General features: G+C 46.1%; 1 protein-coding gene across 2 annotated transcripts in view; it reads left to right on the top strand.

Annotated features, from left to right (window-relative positions):
• SH3PXD2A (SH3 and PX domains 2A) overlaps window positions 1-22,507 on the top strand; it is a 372,422-nt gene that overhangs the window by 139 nt on the left and 349,776 nt on the right. The gene's annotated exons all lie outside the window — the stretch shown is intronic.

The following is a 22,507-nucleotide window of genomic DNA, read 5'->3' as shown; positions in this document are numbered from 1 at the left end:
TATTATAAGAGCAAATGTGTTAAGAGTCATTTATTGCCCCATCATTCAACAGATATTTGCAGTGTTTTCAAGAGCATATCGGTAAAGTGATATCGGCTGGATTGTTTTCTGTATGTGCCCCAGTAAATCTCTACAAAATACTTTTCCATGCCAAAAGCAACCGCCCCCTCCCCCAAAAAACCCCACTGCAGTGGAATTTGCTAATACACAAAATCAAACATTTGCAATCTGTTAGATTTACAGTTCTAATGGGTGGACCTGCAAGTCGCTCACCATAACTGCATCTTGAGCTGAACTCCGGTGGGGAGTAATATCTTTCCATCTGCTCCCTAGATCATAGGAGGGTAAAAATTTGCATTTTTAGTATATTCAAGTCATGGTGTCTTTTTAGAGGAGCCCCTTTAAAGTCCGTGCAGTTGAATATATTCCAAAATAGTTCTCCCAATTTTGTAGTTGATAGTTTTCTTATATATTGCTGGAGTATTGTGAAACCACTTTATCTCTAGAGCTTGCTTAGGACAGATGCTTTTCCAGTGGGTGGAGTGCTAACCTGGGAAATCCAGGTTCAGTTCCCTGCTTTGCGCCAGATTTCCTGTGTGACCTTAAGCAAGTCACTTAGCCTCTCTGTGTACCAGTTCCCCATCTGCACAATGGGGATGATAGCACTGATCTACCTCAGAGGAGGGTTGTGAGGCTAAATACACACAAGATTGTAAGATGCTTAGCTACTATGTTTATGCTCTAATAAATTTGTTAGTCTCTAAGGTGCCACAAGTACTCCTGTTCTTCTTTTAGCTACTATGATAATGGGTGGCCATACAAGTAAGTAAGATAGAAAGATTTCAGAGTAGCAGCCGTGTTAGTCTGTATCCGCAAAAAGAACAGGAGTACTTGTGGCACCTTAGAGACTAACAAATTTATTAGAGCATAAGCTTTCGTGGGCTACCGAAGAAGTGGGTTGTAGCCCACGAAAGCTTATGCTCTAATAAATTTGGTAGTCTCTAAGGTGCCATAAGATAGAAAGAGACTGTTTAATGGAGGTGACCTTCTGTGAAAGGAGGAGGAGAACTGTACTTGATAAGTTCATACACTATATATAGAGGAGGAGGAGGGGGGGAGGAGTCCTCTTAGTACAGACTAACAGGGCTGCTACGTCGAAGCTTAATAAGTGTGGACTGTCATAGAGATTTCACTGTAATTTCCCCCCCACTAGTTTTTCATCACCCCAAATAGATTGTGTTGATGTTGCTTCTTTTTTGTTTGTTTGTTTCCTTTTATTGTTAAGGTGGACTTGCCCTACTTGCTCAGCAAAGTTCCAGTTCAGCATGCAAGGGGTCCCTTAACTCCCCTATTAAACCCTGATCCAATTCAGTAAATTGTGTAGTGCTTGCTCTGGTCCAGTGGGGAGCAGAGCAGGACACGGCTGCTGTAGGTTTCTGGAGTTAGCCAAGGAGGAGGTGCTGAGGCATCAAGTGAGCATTTTGCTCCTTGGTCTTGTAAATTTTAAGAAGACTTTGCGTTTTGAAACGTGTATTTGCCAAGTTATCAAGGCAGACTCAACACTTGTTTCCTTTTCATGTCTGCTTCACCTTCTGTCTTCACACCTCACTGCTAAATGGAGAAACATCAGACAGGGATTGCTGCAAACCCTCCCAAGATACCAGTACTACAGTATGTCCGTCCCTGTTGTGTGGAGGTGTTGCCTAAAGGTGCTGATGGCATGCAATAGAGTAGGCTTCCTTGGTGCCTCTGTGCCCTGTGGTTGAAACATACACATCAATTAGACAAGGCTTTTGAATTCTCTAGCTTTGTCTGGGTTTTAGTTACATAACCCTTTTTTGCATGTTCTTCTCAAAACCAACACTCGTTTAGTGGACTTTCCTAGAAGAGTTGATTTTATGTTATAGAAGACGAATCAGTCATCACACTTCTTAGCATGCAGTGTAGTTGTAGCCCTGTGGGTCCAGCTCAAAAACCAGGGCAAAGCCCCAGGCATAGTTTACTTTGGTGTTTAAGCATTCTGAGCAGTTAGCCTGCAGCCACATCCCCTCTGGGCTGTACTCTTGCTAAAGATCCCAGCCTAAGTAATTATAGGTCCTGTGTATGCTTTCTAAGAGTGGAGGTGTTAACCCTGATGTCCTGTTAGATTGCCACTTGAGCAATGGCACTCTGTCTACTTATTCCTCCATTACTTCATGTTGGATAAGGAGTTGTTCTTCAATTCCTGTGTAATGTGGTTGTGACTGACTGTTATATGGCTGCTGTGTGTCTCCTCAGAGGTGGCTGAAATTTATTGCTGTGTTGTGATCTCTATGTAGAAGTTTTTAGTAACTCTATAAATAAAACACTATATGAACTTACAAAAGATGCAAGATAAATAAAATCATAACTTCTTGGTCCCTAAAAAATTACCTACAAAGGTTTATTTTTATTCTTTATAACTAACAGGATATATGTGAAAGATCTAAAACCTAGAGCATCATTTACAGTTTGAAACAAAACCTGTTCCTTATTCACAACCCTGCCAATCTTCCGATTTTGAATCTGTTTTCACAGGTAGAGTTGACCTTACATTTTATACAACTATTTAAAATCTCTTCTCCTCTTGACACTTTCAGGGCAATTTCCCTATTTCTCCAGTCACCATAGAGCCATCCAGGGAAGACAAGACCAGAATTTCTAATGTATCTCTATTATATTAAAAAAACAAAAACAGCCAGTTTTGCTGTATATATCCATAAAACAGCAAAAAAAGGGCACAGCTTCTCTTCCCTGCAGGTCGCCTTAAGTACAGAGCTTGCTCTCATGCATCCTTACCTAGCTACCATACAGGCCTTTCTGCTTATTTGGCATGCTTAGATTTGGAATCTCTTGCTGTTACAGGAGATGAGAGGAAGTTATCTTCTCCATCCATTTCCAACTTCGCATCCGATATCAGGCCAGGTCTACACCAGAGTTTTGTTGGCATAGCTGTGTTGGTCAGAAGTGTGTGTGTGTGGGGGAAGGGCAGAATCACATCCCCCTAGCTGACATAGCTATGCTGGCAAAAACCCCAGTGTAGATGCAGCTATGCCGACAGAAGAATGCTTCTGTTGGCATAGCTAATGTCATTGTAGAGGTGGTGTTACATTGCTGAAAGAAACATCTGTTGGCGTTCACCATGTCTCCACTGCCAGAATAACTATTCTGGTACAGCTCTTCCAGCAAAGCCTTTGTAGGATAGACAAGGCCTCGATAAGTGCAAGTATTTCGTATCCCTATTGTTTCCCATATCCTCAAATTAATGGCCTCACCATTATGTCAGCTGCCTTCTCTTCCACAGTTGACCAGATGTATGGTGATGATATGTATTATCCTACTGTCATCACTGTACTCTCTTGAGTGCTTATGCTGAGATCCCAAAGTAATGGACACACACATTGGTACAAATTCTCTTACAGCGTCTCTTGGTTTCCTGTGACAGTGGTGCTTGGTTACAGTACAGCACACAGGGTGAGAAAAGGTAAAATGCGTGTGACATCAGACAGAACTGGTTAGACCTTCTCTGCAATTGAAACAGTTAAAAAAGTGCTGCTGGCTCCAGCCATCTGAGTCACATATTATCTATAATTCCTTGCCAGAGTAATTATGTCCTAATGTGATCTCCATATGATTCACACTATAGATCTTGCATGAATTCCTGTAAATAGAAGCTGTAACCACTTCACCCGAGCTGTTTGAACATGATTGTCAGCCAATGCATGGTGATTATTAATCTCTTAATGTAGTAAGGGAATAAGTGTTTCTATTCAGATGTTCAACTCTTTGATTGCTTCTTCTGTGAAGGAAGGGTAGGATTTGGCTCAATGTCACAAGCAAGTTTGTGCAGGTCAAACTAATTATTGTAAAATGTGGGCATTTCTGAAAAACTGACTGACTAAAATTTCACCAACTTACTTGCCAGATCTGCTCGCCTTGTGTATTCAAAGTCCTATCTACTTGCTTTAATGACAAAGATCCTTGCTATTCCTGTTAGCCCTATAGAGCTAACATGGGAGTGGGAGCTGGATTCCGTTCTGGCTTATGCATCAATGGAATAGTTAACAAAATTCCAGCTGCAGGATTGTATTTTGCCCTCTGTCTTCGGGGGGGCTGCACAGGTATGACAATGTGTGGCTGGTAGGGTGACCAGATGTCCCGATTTTATAGGGACAGTCCCGATTTTGGGGTCTTTTTTTTATATAGGCGCCTATTACCCCCCACCCTCTGTCCCGATTTTTCACATTTGCTGTCTGGTCACCCTAGTGGCTGGTTATTTATGGGTTAAAAAGGGCTTACCCTGACTTTCAGATGCCAGGTTGAGTTTGCAGGGCTGGAAATTGCAAGCGGTTGCTTTTTTTTTTTTTTTTTTTTTCCTCTTTCTAAAATGGACAAATCTGCTCTGGAGTTAGGGGGAGGCTAACAAACATGAAACCCCACAAGGTCAGTGATTCAGAGCTGCTTCTCAGACAGGAATATCCCTTTATATCTAAAGAAGTATTCCTGCTTTTAACTGAGTTAATTGTTAGCAGTGTCTTAGACATGGGGTAGCATTTTCAAAAGTGACTTAGGAGCCTGAGTCCTGCCTGCTTTCAAAGAGACGTAGGTCTTGTCTACACAAGAAAGTTGCACTAGTTTAACTGAAGGTGTGATTTCAACTCCATTTAGTTAAGCTGGTGTGGGTGATCTGGGGCCATGTCTACACTACAAATTTTGGCTGACGCAAGTTACACTGGCATAAAGCTGCCACAGTTAGTATATCACTCATCCACATGCATAGTTGATTCCTTGCGTTGGTGCTATATGTACTCACCGGGAGAGCTTGTGTTGATGCACAGTGCGGTACATCATGGGTAGGTAGCTTCGTTTGCCACTCACCACCATCCAGTGCACTGTCTTTTGGAAAGTTTTGGCAATGCCTGCTGGGGCAGAAATAAGTCACCCGGGGCAACTGGGAACAAGGAGTCAAGTTCCCACCATGCAATTTTCTCCATCCCATAGTGTCCGCCATATCCCATAACTTTCACACATTTAAAAAAAAAAAGAAAATCCCTCGTGGCCCTCTGCACTGCTAGCCAGCTCTGACAGAGGCCTGGAACCTGCACAGCTCTGCACTATTGTCATGAACATTGCAAGCACAGGACGCACGATCCTCCAGTATTTGCAGAGCTGTAAGAAACCGCATCAGCGGGGAACATGACCATTTCATGGAGGACAGATTGCTGTGGGCCATAGCGAAAACCAATTCAAGGTGGTTGGTGGAGCACTGCTTCTGGGTCTCAGAAATAGGCACTGTCTGGTGGGATCATATCTTAATTCAGGTGTGGGACGATGAGAAGTGGCTTCAGAACTTTTGAATGTGAAAGGCCATGTTCCTGGATCTGTGCACCACGCTTGCCCCAGCCCTCCAGTGCAGGGATACAAGAATGAGAGATGCGCTGTCAGTGGAGAAGCTAGAGGTGATCGCACTGTAGACACTTGTATTGCTGGATTGCTAGCAGTCAGTGGGAAACCATTCTGGAGTTGGAAAATCCGCTCTGGGGCCACTGTCATGCAAATGTGCAGGGCGATTAATTTTCTCCTGCTATGAAGGACTGGGACTCTTGGGAATGTGCAAGGTATAGTGGGTGGATCTACAGCAGTGGGGTTCCCAAACTGAGTTGGAGTGATAGATGCTATGCACATCCCTATTTTGGCATCAACCCACCTTGTCCCAGAGTATATCAATAAAAAGAACTGCTTTTGCAAGGTTATGCAAGCATTGGTGGGTCACTGGGGACATGTCACAAACATCAATGTTGGCTGGTCAGGGAAAGTGCATGATGCTTGTATCTTCAAGAACGCAGGACTGGTCAGAAAGCTGCAAGCAGGGACACTATTTCCTGACCAGTGGCTTATCATTGGCAATGTTGAAATGCCAGTAGTGATCCTGGGGAATCCAGCCTGACCCTTGCGCCCATGGCTTATGAAGCTGTACGTCAGCCTCCTCGACAGCACCAAGGAAAGAGTCAACTACTGGCTCAGCTGGTGCGGAATGTCAGTTGAATGTGCTTTTGGTAGATTGAAGGGACGCTGGTGTTGTTTACTCACAAGACTGGGTCTCTGTGAGGAAAATATCTGAATGGTTATAGCTGCATGCTGTTTCCTGCATATTATCTGTAAGGCAAAGCGGGGGAGAAAGCTGCCCCCAGGATGGAGGTGGAGTGGCTGTCTGCTGAGTTGGAACAGCCAAACACAAGGGCTGTTAAAACTATGGCTGAGGGCGCACCATCGGTATATCATTGTAATGGGAAATACATTTACACACTTAACTGAGGCTCTTTCCTCTGCACTGGGCTTCCCTGTGCTTGACTGCTGGGACTGACTGGACTGCCATGGAGTCTCAAACAGGCCATGGCTCTCAGCATAGCTGGACCCCCCCAGTTGCAAGTCCCTCCTCCTCGCTATTTACGGCCGGGGTCCTCGGAGTATCCACAGTGGTCCGCAGGGTGGTGGGGTCTCCACCAAATATGGTGTACAGCTCTTTGTAAAAGTGGCAGGTCTGTGGCTTGGCACTGGATTGGCTCTCTGCCTCCCTGGGCTTCTGGTCTGCCTGTGGCATTGCTGCTCATCCTTCTCGTACCCCTTCTCCTGAATACCCCTGTGCAATCTGCTCGTAGATATCCACATTTCTAGGGCTGGTCTGTAGCTGTGCCTCACAGCCTCTTCTCCTCGCACTTCCCAGAGAGCCAATATATCCTGTCTCCTCCAGGCTGGAGAGTGCCTGGAGCGTGAAGCTGGCACGGTGAACTGGGCAGTTGCACACAAACATGGAAATTTACTAGGTGTGTTCACAAAGCTGGGCAATCGGGAAAAGGCATTTCAAAAATTCATGAAAGGTCTTTAAAGGGTGAGGGGAGGCTTCTGCTCTCAGTGACCCCCAGGCAGTGGAGTTCACAATTGTGACCAGAACGGTCAGTGTTGGGCATTGTGGGACAGGTGCTGGAGGCAGGGGTGGTGGAGCCTTCCCAAAACCATTTCCTTGCCCCTGCCCCTCCTCCCCGGGCCCTGGCAAAGCTGGGAGGGACCCGGGCTCCCTGGCCCCGCTCACCTGTCTGGAGCTGGGGGGCCCCCCCAAAAGCAGCCCCTGGCCCATGTGTGTTTCTCTCCCCCCCCCCCCCCATCCAGAACCCTGCCGAAGGCAGGTGGAGGGTCTGCAGCTCTCCACAGCTGCCCGGGTGGTTCTTACCTCAAACCGGCTTCCGGCCTGGCGGCGGGGCTGAAGAGTTCCAGCCTGTCCATGGTAAGAGCGGAGGGCTGCTCTTGGTGGGGGGGGATCCCCACAGCTGCCCATGCTCCAGCTGCTGGCTGGGGGGGACGAGGCCTTGGGGGGGGCGGGAGGAAAGAGGAGGGGCAGTGGGCGGGGCCCATGGTGAAAAGTGGACGGGCCAGGCCCATCCACTTTCAAAAAGTGGGAGGATCATGGCCCCCACAGTTAGTCGCTTAAAATTTTAAGTTAAATGGATGCATCTTGTACATGTAGAAAAGGCTTTAGGCTGCTAAGGCACACCGGCACTTCTGAAAATGTTACCTACACTTAAAGGTGCTGTACAAACACTTGGGTCCTGTAAGCTGCCCTCCGCAGGCGAGCTCCTGCACCTGCATCAAACCTCCCTGACTTCATAGGAACTGTGTAAGGGTCCATGTGTGAAGCAGCTCGCAGGATCAGAGCCTTAATCACGGTCACAGCATCCCTGCTGGGAGCTAGGTCTGTATTATGCTTCTCTTACAGATGGGGCAATTGAAGAGAAAAAGGCTAACTCCCCAAGCTCAGTGACTCAGTGGGGGAAGCTGGTAATAGAACTCAAATCTGCTGTCTCTGTCCCTTACATTGGAAGACAGTCTGGCTACTGGTTAAAGCGTCTGGTAATGGATTAAAATACACAACTAGAAAAGTTACGAGCCCTTGGATTAGGTCATTGTCTTCCTAAAAGCCACTTCCCATTTCATAAGAATTAAACAGGAAGAAGGATTCAATGTGACTCTACCTGCAGCGGGAAGTGACATACCAGCTCTCTCATTTAGTCATTTGGGAGGAAACAGCTGGACACTTTCTACTGTACATCTTTTTATCTGCCTTTTTTATGTCACTTCCCCTGAGTCAGTGCCTGCTAGCACAATAGGGAGCAGTTCTCAGGGAAGAGTAGGGATGCTGGAAGGCACTTGAGAGCTTTGTATAGTATAGTCAAGTGGTACCATGTTGTAAATAAAACCGATACCTTTTTGCCTTGGGCATGCAGTAGAAATAGTTCATGAAGCACACAGAGTCCTGCACAGTAACCTAATACTGGCTTTTATAAAACTTTTTAAAACAAAGTCTCCACTACTTAATAGCATCCCTCGTTTAACACACACAGGTTAGTGTATATGCCAATTTCAAACATTCATGGAGCTTTAAAGGGTTGAAGAAGACTGAGTGCATCTGTGACCCCTGGGCAGTGGAGTTCACAATTGTGACCAGAGCGGTCAGTGTTGGGCGTTGTGGAATATCTGCGGGAGGACTGTTATTGTCAACCTAGATAATGCGGTGTCTACACTCGCACTGTGTAGACCTCAGGACATTGACCAATTTACTAATAGCTGTTATAGACTTGTCTTTTCTGTTCATCACAGGAGAAATGAGTTTTGTAAGTTATAATCAAGGACTTGTTTCTTGGAGCAGCTAGTCCTGGAACCCACAAGAGGAGAGGCAACTTTTGATTTAGTCCTAAGTGCCGTACAGGATCTGGTCCAAGAGGTGAATATAGCTGAACTGCTCAGTAATAGCAACCATAATATAATTAAATTTGATATAATTGCTGGGGGGCGGGTCGGGGGGAATACCAAAAACAAAAAACAAAACTCACCACCACAGTAGCATTTTACTTCAAAAAAAGGGAACTAAACAAAAATGAGGAAGCTAGGTAAATGGAAATTAAAAGGAACAGTCACAGCAGTGAAATGCCTGCAAGCTGCATGGAAACTATTTAACAACACTAGAGCAGGGGTGGCCAAGCTTGCTGACCCTCCGAGCCGCATACGAACATCTTCAGAAATTCAAGAGCTGGAGCACACCTGCCAGAGCTCGGGGTTTCAGCCCCGCAGGAGGCACCTCACAGGGCTCAGGGCTTCAGCCCTGCTCCTGCTGAAGCCCCAAGCCCCGGCAGGTGGGCTCCACAGGGCTGAAGCCCTAAGACCCCAGCTCCCAGCTGGGCAGAAGCTGCTACCCCAGCACCCTGCTGCAAGGCAGAGGTCTGGAGCTCTCCCCCAGGTCTGGTAGCTGGAGAATTGGCAGGGGGGCATGAAGGGGATTTATGCATACTCCCCAGATTTTGCCCAGATTGGTGACAAGTTCTGTCTGCCATTGACAGCTGTCTGGCCTCAAGTGACACAAGCTGAGGGTCTCAGTCCAGTTACTACTGGAGCAGATGCTTTCATGTTGGGCTCTCTTCCTGCAAGAGGTAGTCCATCAGGCTTTCCAGCACTAGGTTGAGATAGGAAAGCGTGCACAGTCGCTGATAGTGCTGTGATAAGTGGAGTCCTGTAGTCGCCCAGGGCTATCAGTCTAGCAACTTTCCTCAGCATTAAAATCACTTGGAACTAATAAACAAACAAGAACTTGCTAAGTATTTTCCTGGAGGGAAGCCACAGGAAGAGCAGAGCAGTTAAATGATCTTCTTCCCCTTCACTTCCCCTTTACTGAGCAAAAACAACGAGGAGTCCTTGTGGCACCTTAGAGACTAACAAATGTATTTGGGCATAAGCTTTTGTGGGCTAGAACCCACTTCACCAGATGCACGAAGTGAAAAATACAGGAGCGGGTATAAATACATGAAAGGATGGGGGTTGCTTTACCAAGTGTGAGGTCAGTCTAACGAGATAAATCAATTAACAGCAGGATACCAAGGGAGCAGAGTTCAACCTTTCCCCGAAAGGATTAAAATGAACTCTTGAGCTAGCTCCTGAGAGCAGGAAAGAGGAAACCCAGAAGCTGTGGAAGGAAACCTTCTGTGAGTGTGTGCGGACCTGTGAACAGAGTAGACCAAGAGAGGCCCAGCCTCATTTCTAATATAGTATGTTGTTTTAAAAAATATAGCGGTGGCTGAGGTAGGGAGGGTTAAAAAGCAACTGATAACGTGCAGTACCAACTCAGTTGTTTGACAGTAATAATAATAATAATAATACCCATACACCCCTTCTCATATTCAAAGTGCCTGACACATTGCTGAACCCCCCCCAGCTCTCTTGGGTAAGTAGGTCGGGGTCAACCTCATTTTACAAATGAGTAAACTGAGGCACAAGGGGTTGTTGAGCAATTATCCTGTGATTTCACAGTAGGTGGAGCTGGGATTAGAAACATAGGAATTCCTGGTCCTAATATCAATTCACCCGGCCACTCTGTTCTGTCATTCATAAAGCCTTAGCGCCTGTGTCACTGGGGGGGTGGAGGGGGGGAAGAGACACTGCAGATCGTGTCCTAACATGTGCTGCCAGGGCCAATCCCAGTCAAGGAGGTTTATTCTTTCTTAACCATTGTTAAGACTGCGTTCTGGTTGTTTCTTAAGTCAATACCTGGCACCAGGCTTCAGGACTACCCTCCCAGGGGTCTCAGGCTCTCCAGCTCCTGGCAGTTTTCCTGTCTCCTCCAGCTCTGCTCCCCTCTTGGAGCTGTAGGCTTACATCCTTCAGCCCCGGGACTCCTTGCTCCAGGGACTCACCAGAGGAGTTAGCTCCACTCCAGTGTGACCTCTGCTGACCAGGGCTCAGCCTGCCTCAGTCCTTTCTTCCCAGCTGCCTACTAGCAGCCCTTTACAGGCCTAGATGTAGCCCAGCCCCCTTTAATTAGCTGAATTGGGCTCATCTGCTCCAGTCATAGAATCATAGAAGATTAGGGTTGGAAGAGACCTCAGGAGGTCATCTAGTCCAACCCCCTGCTCAAAGCAGGACCAGCACCAACTAAATCATCCCAGCCAGGGCTTTGTCAAGACGGGCCTTAAAAACCTCTAAAGATGGAGATTCCACCACCTCCCTAGGTAACCCATTCCTGTGCTTCACCACCCTCCTAGTGAAATAGTGTTTCCTAATATCCAACCTAGACCTCCCTCTCTGCAACTTGAAACCATTGCTCCTTGTTCTGTCAGCTGCCACCACTGAGAACAGCCGAGCTCCATCCTCTTTGGAACCCCCCTTCAGGTAGTTGAAGGCTGCTATCAAATCCCCCCTCACTCTTCTCTTCTGAAGACTAAATAAGCCCAGTTCCCTCAGCCTCTCCTTGTAAGTCATGTGCCTTAGCCTCCTAACCATTTTTGTTGCCCTCCTCCTGGACTCTCCCCAATTTGTCCACATCCTTTCTGTAGTGGGGGGCCCAAAACTGGATGCAATACTCCAGATGTGGCCTCACCAGTGCTGAATAGAGGGGAATAATCGCTTCCCTTGATCTGCTGGCAATGCTCCTACTAATGCAGCCCAATATGCCATTAGCCTTCTTGGCAACAAGGGCACACTGTTGACTCATATCCAGTTTCTCGTCCACTGTAATCCCCATGTCCTTTTCTCCAGAACTGCCGCTTAGCCAGTCGGTCCCCAGCCTGTAGCAGTGCATGGGATTCTTCCGTCCTAAGTGCAGGACTCCGTACTTGTCCTTGTTGAACCTCATCAGATTTCTTTCACATCAGTCCAGGGGAGCTGGGCTCTGTCTATCCATAGGACCAGCTACCCTATGACAGCCTGATTTTGAGAGGTGTGGAGCATCTGCAAAGCTGTATGACTTTGGTAGGAGTCAATATGTGCTTTATATTCTGATTAAAACATGTTCCCGGCTCATGGCATCTTTGAATAAAACTCTGTCTGTAACCACGGTATCATACCACCAGTAGTTCATGTGTAGGCTCAGCAGGCTGATGGGTTTTTGTCAGGGGTGTTGGCCTATATTCAATTTCTTTGTATGAGTTGGATTAAAAAACAAATAATAGACCCTTTAATAATAATGTTACCTAACTCTTATATAGCACTCTTCATCAGTAGATCTCCAAGTGCTTTACAAAGGAAATCAGTATCATTATCCCCATTTTACAGATGGGAAAACTGAGGCATTAAGTGGTGAAGTGACTTTCAGAAGTTCACTCAGCAGACCAGTGGCAGAGCCAGGAATAGAACCTAGGTCTCCTGAGTTCCAGTTCTACTCCTTAAAATGGTGTGGCAGACGCATTAGTGATTTCTCCCTAATGCTGGAGGGAAAAAAGTCATAGTATAAGGACAACACACAATGTTTTCCCCATGTTAAGACGGGTTATTTTACTGTGGAGGAAATCTTGCTATTTCCAAAGCAGTTTGAGGTACTGAACCTCCAGAATGTCTTCATTTTGGATACTTAAGGTGATCCCCAAACCATCATTGCTATAGAAAATACTTTGTTTAATTTTTCTTTAGATTCTGCCTACTTGGTAGTACAAATGTAATACACTGTGGATAGTTTTGGATAGTTGACTTTCAACTCATTTCTGAGATGTATAGAGGGGACTTTAATTTCAGCATTTTACATGCTTGATTTGTGAAGATACATATTAATATTCCACTCTTCACCATCTATACTAAATTTAGAGTGAATTTAGTGCTGGATAGAAACCACTGGAGTGTGGAGTTCTCTCTGTACCCACCTGCACCCTGTCCTGTGCACAGGGCCGGCTCTAGGTTTTTTGCCGCCCCAAGCAAAAAAAAATTTGGCTGCCCCCCGTCCCAGCCCTGGGCTCCTCGCCGCACCCCCCTGCTGTCCCAGCCCTGGGCTCTCCCCCACACACACACCCCCTGCCGCCCCAGCTCTGGGCTCTCCCCTTCCACCCCCTCTATTGCCCCACACGCACACCTCCTGCCGCCCCAGCCCTGGGCTCTCCCCCCCACACCTGCACCCTCCTTCCGCCGCAGCCCTGGGTCACTGGTAACTCGCTCCCAGGGCAGGTCACTCAGCAGGAATTTTAGATGTACACAGAACACAGACAGGATTGGTTCCCATATGGTTACAGAACTGCAGTAAAGTGGAACAATTTTCAGCTTGTGTGATTAGAGGATATCTGGATGCATATTATAAGACTGTCCTACATAAATGATGAAAAGTTGAGGTGCCTTTATTATTCTTTTGTTCCACTCTTTCTTTCTATGGGGAATTTGCTAATGCAATATCACTGTCTTCCTTTTAAACAAACAACCAAACAAACAAAAAAAGGCAATGGCTGTTGAAAATAGCAATTCCAGTCCTAATAACCACTGGGAAGCATTTCTTGCTCAATTTTATCCTACTTTTTCTACAGCAAGTTACAGTGGATCAGTATATTTGATTTGGGAGAAATGAAGTAACAGCTGCCCAAATTGAGCTTGAGCACACCTGAATTTTGAGGTGTTCAAATCTGGAAGGCAGGTGCTGGGGGGGGGGGGGCTGTGGCTCCACAGGGGAGCACGGCAGCATGTATGCAGCAGCGTGTCTGGTGCTGCGCGGAGCCAGACACGCTGGTCTGAGTGACACGGTAAGGGGGCTGGGGGGTTGGAGAAGGGGTAGGGGGTTCCGGGGGGGCAGTCAAGGGACAGGGAACAGGGGGGGTTGGATGGGTCGGGGTTTGGGGTGGCAGTCAGGGGACAGGCAGCAGTTGGATAGGCATGGGAGTCCTAGGGGTTTGTCAGGGGACAGGTAGGGGGTGGGGTGCTAGGGGGGAAGTTGAGGGGGGTCTCAGGAGGGGGCAGTTGGGGACAAGGAGAAGGGAGACTTAGATAGGGGGTGGGGTCCCAAGGGGCAGTTAGGGGCAGGGGTCCTGGGAGGGGGCAATCAGGGGACAAGGAGCAGCAACTCTTAGATAGGGGGTGGGGTCCTGGGGGGCAGTTGGGGGGGTCTCAGGAGGGGACAATCAGGGGACAAGGACCAGTGGGGCTTAGATAGGGGGTGGGGTCCTGGTGGGCAGTTAGGGGCAGGGGTCCCGGGAGGGGGTGAGCAGGGGGGTTGGATGGGTTGGGGTTTCTGTGGGGGGCAGTCGGAGGGAGTGGATGGTGGCAGGGTGGGGCTACCCTCCCTCCCCGTGGACTGTCCTATTTTTTGAATGTTAAAATATGGAATCCCTACTCACAGTGCAGCTCTCCATTCACAGCAGGCTGCAGCATGAGGTCTCAGCTTCTTCACTCCCTCCCCCTCTTTCCTGTTGGTAGTGGCCAAGGGAATGCTGGGAAATGTAGTTCTTTCCCTGCTCCAGGGCTGGCTCTATAGGCAGGGAGCTAACCAAGGAACTACAGCTCCCAGGGCCCCCTGTTGGTTCTCAGCTCCCAGGCTGGATCCCTGCTGCCCCTGCAAATGGGCTGCCCCAAGCACGTGCTTGCTTTGCTGGTGCCTAGAGCCACCCCTGCCTGTGCATCTGTGTGTGTCTGTCCCTGTGAAACCACCCCAAGAAGGAGAATGGTTTGTTATTTGTATTGCAGCAGTTGTTTGCTAGCCCTGATGCTGCTTTAATGGCATATTGGTCTGGAACTTCCATTTCAGTGCGTGGACTCTGCCATGGACAACTCCACGTCAGCGACTGTAGTCATCTGCATTTTAGACAGGTACAAAGAGAGACACTCTGTCCCAAACAGCCAGTGTACAAACCAAGGTTGGGAAGGAGATGTTACCCATTCAGTCCTTGGCTGAGGTTGCTAACCAAGCAGCCAGTTAGTGACAGCTATATTGGTGGATTTTCACCTGTCCTCTAGGAACTGGGTGAAGACCCATCAGCTCCGTTCATACAAGATACCAAACCGCCTTAGACAGCAATGGTTGTTGGTCATTGTTGACAGGGAGCTAGCCTAGAACAGGTAACCCAAAGATGGGAAAAACTCTGTAATCCACCCCGAATATCCTGGCCTGTGCAGTTTCTCTTCACCGCAGGCGTATTTCTAAGTAAATGGGAAACTGCAGCAGAATTGCGCCAGATTCCTATTACACAACTGGGTAGCAAAGGGTTAAACAAAAGGTCCCGCAGGGTGAATGCAGGGTGACCAAGATGACATGGCAATGTACTCTAGCTGACGTACTCGTGAGTCTCTCGGTGACCTCAAACTCCTGGATGGACTCCCGGAGAGCCTGGCCCTGCCCCAGTGACAATAGTCTTTAATTTGTTGGCCTGTCAGAAAGCTGTGAAGTCACTTTTTTCACAGGCCCATTTCCAACCCTTTGGATTTCCCTCCTAGTAAACTTAGTAGCACGTCATGGTTTTATCAGAAGCCAGGTTTCAAGCCAAGTCAGCAGCGCTGGAGTCAGTGAATGCCCATTCATTGCAGGCCATTATCTGAATTCCCAGGCTTTTTCTTCTCAATATGGTCTGTGTCTTGCGCAAAGTGCCGGTCAAAAGCCCAGTGCAGCCTCATGGGAAAACTTTGAAGAGGTTCTAGAAACCATGGCCAGTGTTGTCAGTGCGTAAAGATAGGGTCCTGAATCCCCAGGCAAAAGTGCTCTGATTCTCCGAGCTGCAGCTCCCATTGACTTTAGTGGAATTTGTGGATGCTCAGCCCTTCTAAATTCAGGCCACTCTTATTCAGGTGCCTAATTCGAGGCACCTGGGTCTGAAAACTTTGTGTGCTAATAAATTGTTGCTATTAGAAATTTTCTTCTTAAATAAAAAGAGAGAGAGATGGGCCGGAACTAAAACCTTAGAGTAGAAAATGCCCAAGCTTTGTGGAGGTTTAGATCCATACCGAAACATTGCACCCGCCCTCCAACTCTAAATGTAGCAAAACGAAGCCTCAGATCCAAACGTTCCTTCATGGAGGTGGGATTTGCAGCCCAGGTTCATGTCTCATAAAAAATGCCAAGATATTTCTATTTTGCATCTACTGCTGTGGCAGCTTCTTCACTTGAAACCTTAGTCTTTTCTGGGGATGTATTAGGCTGTGGAATTGTCTCCCAAGAGAAAGAGTAGAAATTAAATTGCTTGTGACATCTAAATCAATACTGGACAAAGCTCTGGAAAACAGATTATAGGGAACAATCTTTCAGTGACCCGAGTGGATGGATCAAGTAGTCTAATAGGTTTTCCCCCTTCTCTAGCTTCTCTTAATATCATGCCACACAGAAGCACATTAGGTGGATGTTTCTGTTGAAAAGATCAGTAGCCAAATTAACAATTAAGATAACAGGTTTCAGAGTTAACACAGAAACTGGAGTTGGGTCCTTCAGACCTTTTTTAGAACTATTGTTTTAGGCTGTCTGTAAACCTAAGAAGGCACCACTGCATCAGGTTGCATTGCAAAGGTTTTAATTGCAATCTTAATGTCCAGGAATGGATCATTTAAAAAACAGAACAAAACGACACTCAGGCCATGTCTACACTAGCGAGCTTACAGTGGCACAGCTGTACCTATGCAGTTGCAAGATCGCCTGTGTAGCTGCTCTGTGCCGGCAGGAGAGCGTCTCCCGCCATCATAACGCTGCGCATACTGCCGCTTACGCTGGTGAAACTTACGTTGTTCAGAGTTGTTGTTTTTTTCACACCTCCGAGTGACGTAAGTTTTGCCATCATAAGTGGTAGTGTAGACATGGCCTTAGATTATAGTGTCTCCTGGAGCCAGAATATTGTGATCCATTTCTGTTGACTTTGAGCTCTGTCCAAAATTATCTCTTAATTTAGCCAGGTAGCCTGGAGGCAGGAAGACTCCTGCCAGCTGGGTGTGGTGAAGGAGGGGACCCTAATTTGTGTGCAGATCCAGTATTCCTCCCTCCTAGGCATAAGAGGCTAATGGAGAAGCAAGAGTCAAGCTCTTGGCCACAGGGCAGGAATTATGGCATAAGCGGGTGCTATATGGAGTGAGATGAAATTGGTGCCTTCCCAGCATATTCCTCAACTGTATCATGCCAACCAAACCCCCTAAACCCACTGCAGGTTGCTAATATTAGAGCTGTAGAGTCATGAACAGCTAAGGTTAGAAGAAACATTAAACACATTAAGGAAGTGAACCTCGCATTATCACTTCCAGCTCCCACCTCTGCTACATAGTACCTCTCACTTTGGGACACTATCGCACATTTACAGGCCAATGCCATACATCTAGGTCTTGGCAGCTGGAGAACTTCTGCTTCCCAGCCTCGGGTCAAGTGGCAATTTATTTTTGTACAGGTCTAGCGGCTGGTATTACTAATAATACATGTGCATGCTTTGAACTTATCTGGTGCCTTTCATCCACGGATCCCAAAACACCTTTAAGCCTCAGCTCCTCTTTATAAGGCGGGTAAATAAGAGCGCCTAGCAAAATATCTGCTGGTAGGGAGCCTGCACAAAATAACTGGATGGGCTAGGGCTGGTGGAAGGAGCTTGTTACGGTTTGAGCCTCCCTGGAAGTCATTTCATCATAGGACTGGGGTTGGGGGTAGGGGGTAAGGAAGAGAGTGAGAGAGGATTCACAGCCTGTGCTCTGACTACTGCTTATCACATTGTTCATAATTGTCTCAGTTCCCTTGTGCTCTCACCTGTCATCTCTTATCTTACAGATTGTAAATTCCTTGGGGCGAGGAAATGTGTTTGTACAGCACCTTCCACAATAGGGTCCCGATCTGGCCAGGGCACCTATTGATTGGTGCTACTGCAATTCAGAAAATTAATAATAATGATGGCTGCAATACAACCAAAATATTTAACATCCATCACTTGGATTTTTATTTTTTAAGGCTATACACCCATCACAAACTAGCAAAAGTATCACAGATTAGTTGATGCACGTTCAGTATTGCCAGCCCCAAGTGTTCAAAAATTATGAGCCAGGTTCCAAAAAGCTATGAAATTATTTTAAAAATTGAGAGTTTTTAAAATTATATATCTGCCTACTGGTTTCTGAGCCTTTAGGATGCACTCAGGTCACGTTTTCAAGCTTTTTCTCCACAAACATGAGCGCTAGAAACTTACTTCATTTTTAAAAATGAAAGTGGAGATTCTCCTACGATCACCTGACTCCAGAAGCTGGGGCTTTAAGTAAAACACCAAACATCTGGAGACTCATGATAAGTCACTAGAGTTGGCAACACTGCCTGTGTGTGTGTGTATAAAATAGTAAGTAGGTTTGTGTAGCAATCTGGGTGGAGAAGGGGCTTCATAATGCTAATACATGCCTCAGCTGGGATATTATTACATGGATTGAAGAGACAAAGTGAGTGAGGTAATACCTTTTACTGGATCAACTTCTGTGAAGAGGCAGTCATCCTGTTGGATCCCAGCTTTCAGCTAAGCCAGTGTATAATAAGCATTACCATATGCCCATTTTAAAGAGGGGGATATAGGCACAGAATAATTCAAATTTGTTCAAGGTCACAAGGAGCCAGATTGAGCCACCCTTACTCGGATGAGTGCAGCGGGACTATTTGCCAAGTAAGGTACCACTCAACATAAGCGTGGGATGCTTTAGCCTGGCGTGACTCCTGACTATCCCTGGCATCAGCCCTTTGAAAACACTTGGTGCCTAGAGATGGGTAGACATTTATTGCAAAGAAGAGATGAGTGAATGCCTCCATTATAACATAATACTCCTTTAGGGTTGTCTCGCAGAAGCTAGGCTTGAAGCCTTGAATGATGCTACAGGCTTGCAAAAGGGTAGAGGAGCAAATAGATCTTGTGACGTTCCCACATTACATTTAATGAGTCTCTAATCTTATTCAGTTACTTAAGCAGATGGTGTCTATTTAATATTCTAAACATACAGATAATCCGCTCGTTGGTTGGCTTTTTGGTAGGGAACAGGCACGGTACCTTAAAAGAGAGCCATCAGCCCGGTACAGACATTCTGCAGAGTTTATAGAGCACTTTACTTCAGCAAATCTGCACCAATGGGAGGTAATGCACAGAAAGCTCACCCTGGTTCTGTGAAAGGGGAGGTAGCAGAGCTGGGGAGGGAGGCAGCCTGCGGTTTTTGTTTCGGATGCAATAACAATAAGTATTTCCAGATTGGCTCTTTGAAAAAGTTTTTAGGGGGACAAAGGCCAAAGATAACAAGAGAGTTTTCCAGAGTCTGGAGCAGAGGGAAAGGGAGCCAGTGTAATTTGGAGCCCTGAATGCTGGCGGGCACATAAAGGCTGAATCTCAGCTCACCACGTCACTTGCAAATCAGGAGAGATAACCGTGGTGATACAAACCAGCTTCTTCATTGACCAGTTTGTGTAGCTAATGGCCCCAGCCTGGTGCTTTGGAGTTTCAAAAGCGCTCTCTTTTAAAGTCACTTTCCTTTTAATTTAACTGTTTTCTCTTTTTTAATTGTTTTTGGCAGTTGCTTCTTAAGGGGTCTGTGACAAACCTCAGGATTTCAGTCCCCCACGATGCCAAACCATGCTGTGAGGTCATGGAAACCCAAGGCCTACTCCTGCTCCTATTGAAATTGATGGCCATACTGAGTCCCTGGCTGGTTGAGATTGTCAGTGTCTCCTTCAAGGAGGATACCGTGCTGATGGCTTTAAAGGAAACACGTGTCCAGCCTCCACTCCAAAAGACCTCTTCTGACGCTGACAATCTAAACAGCTGTCATCTGGTATCCCTTTAAGTTCTCACAGGCTGCGTCATGCATCTTTAATTGAGGGCAAGGCTTGTAGATGTTTGGCAAAGTGTTCATGTGTGTGTGAGAGAGAGATTCAAAGCATTTATACATTTCACATAACTATGTTAGAGAAGTGCTAACAGAATGTTATATGGCAGCAGCTAATAGTTAACAGAGTAAAATGAGATAGTAACTTACCATTCATATGTTTTTAATAAAGTGAGGTCATTTAATCTGATTTTGATGCTAGATTTGGTAGTGTCCTGAGCTCTGGACTTGCATGCGTATTATAATAATAACAATAATTTGCACTTACATTGTGCCTCTCGCTTGTAGAGGACCTCAGAGCTCCTCTACAAGCATTAGAGCAGTCTCACAGGTATGTAGCCACATGCGCATCATGCGAAAGCACCAGAGAGATGAGCCACAGTAACCGTCCTTAGGATCCTCAGTGTGTTTGGAGCATGAGGCATCAAAGGAAATTGAAGTGCCACCACATGTGATGGGTCTGGCTCCCAGTTGCAGCATCCATGGCCGCCTGACATGCCCGCTGTGAAAAGTGTGCGTGTTTGGTGACTAACACGGGGAAGGCAGCTCCTTTTTATAAGGAATTCAGTTAGGACAGAAGACAACAGGCACTTACGTCTACCTTGGTGTTCGATACAAAAGAAGAGCATGCTGAAATGCTAAAAAATGAGGATAATACTTTTGGTTACATTTTTATAGCACTATGAAGAATGCAGCAATATTTTGCACTTTTAAAAACCCCTCGTCTACTCTCGCAAAGTGCCTTGCGAACATGAGTAAGCCTCAGAACACCCCTGTGAAGCAGGGGGGTCACTTCCCCCATTTTACAGATGAGAAAACTGAGGCACGGAGAGATGAAATGACTTGCCCAAGGTTTCACAAGCAAGTTGATGGCAAAGCTAGGAAATAGGGGCCAAGATTTTCAAAAATGGTTAGGGATTTTTGGATGTCTAGTTTAAGACACCTTAAAGGGGCATGAATTTGCAGAAAGTGCTGGGCACCCACTGTCTGGAAACCAGACACTTTTAAGGTTCCTAAAAATAGACTTAGCCAAGACACACTGATGCAATTATAAGCACATCAGTTACCTCTGGCTCCCAGTTCAAACCACCCTGGTGATGCCACAGCTATGAAGGCAAGGAAACAAACCATTACACTGTAGGGTAAGACAATATTTATGGTAGCACACTCAAGATACTGGGCCTGGTTTCTGAGGCAGTGTTAGAACAGAAGAGCTGCCACATTGGGTCAGACCATGGTCCATCTTGCCCAGTATCTTCTCTCCAACAGTGGCCTGTACCAGCGCTTAAGGGGGAGTGTACTGAACAGGGGAATTTGGGAGTGATCCACTCCTGTCTTTCACTCCCGACTTCTGGTACTCAGGTTTATATAAGATCGCCCTTAGCACGGGCTTGTGTCCCTGACCATTTTGTCTAATAGCCATTGATGGACCTATCTTTCATAAACTTACCCAGTTATACTTTTGGACATCACAACATCCCATGGCAACGAATTCCACAGGTTAGTTTTGCATTGTGTGAAAAAGTACTTCCTCTTGTTTGTATTAAAACTGCTGCCTATTAATGTCATTGGGTGACTCCTGGTTTTTGTATTGTGTAAAAGGGTAAATAACACGTTACTATTCACTTTCTCCACACCATTCATGTTTTTATAGAACTTTTATCATATTCATCTTTAGTCACCTCTTTTCTAAGATGAACGGCCATAGTCTTTTTAGTCTCTCCTCATACGGAAGCCATTCCATACCCTGCCTTGATCATCTTTGTTGCCCTTCTCTGAACCTTTTCCAATTCCACTATATCCTCTTTGAGGTAGGGTGACCAGAACTGCACACAGTATTCAAGGTGTGGGCGCACCATGGATTTATATAGTGGCATGATGATATTTTCCATCTTATTTTTATCCGTTTCCTAATAGTTCCTAACACACTGTTGGCCTTTTTGATTGCTCCTGCTTACTATCCGTGGTGACTCCAAAATCTCTGTTTTGGGTGGTAAATAATGACAGTCAATTTAGAACCCGTCATTATATATGTACAGTTGGGATTATTTTTTCCAATGTACATTACTTTACGCTTATCAATGTTGAAGTTCAACTGCCATTGTGTTGCCCAGTCACCCAGTTTTGTGAGATCCCGTTGTATCTCCTTACAGGCTGCTTTGGACTTCACTACCTTGAGTAATTGTGTTTCATTTGCTAACTTTGCCACTTCACTGTTCTCCCCCTTTTCCAGATCATTAATGAATATGTTGAACAACACAGGTCCCAGTAGACATCTATGGGGGACCCCGCTGTTCTCCTCTCTCCATTGTGAAAACTGACCATTTATTCCTACCCTTTGCTTCCTGTCTTTTAACCAGTTACTGATCCACGAGAGGACCTTTCCTCTTATCCTGTGGCTACTTAATAGTTGCCTCACTGGCAGATGAGGGTTAGTGGCAGGAGTTGAGGTGATTGTCACCAGCTGTAATTTATTTTAGAAAAATGAAGGCCAAAGTTAACCAGTCTAACTCCGGCCATAAAACTTACTTTGTTATAACACTTAAAAGGCCTATACAAAAGCACAGGGTGCATAAAACTAAGAGAATTAATCACAGAAAATATTTCCTTTGCACTCTTTGAAGATGTTTTTGACTAACCAGCCTTTCTTGTGCATTTAAAGGTACGGGTGAGAAAAATACAAACTCTTCTCCATGTCCTGCAGCTCTTTTGCATGCAAAATTTCCATTGGGGTCCTGTGGACAGAAGGACTGAGGTTCCTAATGTCTGAATAATGACCTGTCACAATAATTCCTGCTCCAGACAAAATATTCTACTTCAATCTCCCTGCAAAATAAACACTGACTGTTGCCATGGTCATTTGCTGTGCTGGGCCCCAGGGAATGGTATTTGCTCCCACCTT

The sequence above is a fragment of the Emys orbicularis genome, chromosome 7 (genome assembly GCF_028017835.1).
Source record: "Emys orbicularis isolate rEmyOrb1 chromosome 7, rEmyOrb1.hap1, whole genome shotgun sequence".
In the NCBI taxonomy this organism is placed as follows: domain Eukaryota; kingdom Metazoa; phylum Chordata; order Testudines; family Emydidae; genus Emys; species Emys orbicularis.
Note: the sequence above shows the minus strand (reverse complement) of the source record. Positions and strands in the feature narration are given on the sequence as shown.